Source organism: Frankliniella occidentalis, unplaced genomic scaffold (assembly GCF_000697945.3).
Source record: "Frankliniella occidentalis isolate FOCC.00 unplaced genomic scaffold, Focc_3.1 Scaffold198, whole genome shotgun sequence".
Taxonomy (NCBI): domain Eukaryota; kingdom Metazoa; phylum Arthropoda; class Insecta; order Thysanoptera; family Thripidae; genus Frankliniella; species Frankliniella occidentalis.
In genome coordinates this window covers 485,879-486,847 of record NW_026267324.1, presented here as the reverse complement: position 1 = coordinate 486,847, position 969 = coordinate 485,879, and the positions used below count along the sequence as shown (strand labels likewise).

The 969-nt window shown below is 46.3% G+C and overlaps 1 protein-coding gene across 1 annotated transcript in view; it reads right to left on the bottom strand.

Moving 5' to 3' along the window:
- Positions 1–969, bottom strand: part of LOC113207984 (TOX high mobility group box family member 4) — a gene marked incomplete in the record, with an annotated part of 47,729 nt that overhangs the window by 2,232 nt on the left and 44,528 nt on the right.

Below are 969 nucleotides of genomic sequence, written 5' to 3'. Positions count from 1 at the left end.
GGCAGCCCATCGTACGCTGACCGCCAGATTCAAAAGACCACCCTTAAAACTGAAGTTTCTCTGAAAAGGGGTGGTTTTTAGCTGAACCAAATGTAGTTTTGTGGTCCCCTGGGTCACCTCTGTCGATTTGACTACTTTTCCGTCGAAATCCGGACCCATCAATTTTCGCTAAAAACACAAAGGCTATAGCCTTTGTAAATTTGGCCAAAAATGAAAAAATTGAAAATCGCTGGAAATGGTCAGGATTAGCCCGACAGCATCCTCTTTCAATCCCTCCGTTGAAATTTTACGCCGCCGGGCCATTTTAAGTGAGTTACGCCTGTTTTTCTCGGACCTGCTCACGGCTCGCCCGCCAGATTCAAAAGACCACCCTTAAAACTCAAGTTTCTCTGGACATGGGTGGTTTCTGACGGAGCCAAAAGTAGTTTCGTGGTCCCCTGGGTCACTACTGTCGAATCGACTACTTTTCCGTCGAAATCCGGACCCATCAATTTTCGCTAAAAACACAAAGGCTATAAGCCTTTGTAAATTTGGCCAAAAATGAAAAAATTAAAAATAGCTGAAAATGATTGGAATTGGTCTAGGAGGGTCGCCTTTGACCTCCTCTGTCGAAATTGCGTGCTTCCTGCCTCTTTTGCATCCTGTTTCTTCGACTATAAAATTGCGTCTTTGGTTTGTTGCAGGAAGATCGGCCTGGAGGTGCACCTGTCCTGGACATCAGCCGTGCTGCCCATGGAATCATCAGATATAAGTTGAGTTGGCGTCACAGTGACCCGCGTAAAAAACTTATCCGTGTTTTGGACGCATTTTCGTCATTTTCCACCAGTCTGATAACGACCAGCATACTACAAATATACGACGAAGTATCGAGGTATTCCGTCGTATTCCAGTTCGTTTGCCGCCGTATCTGGGTCGTGCGGTGGTCGTGCCACTGGTCAAATTCACGACGAGAATGCGACGAGAAAACGG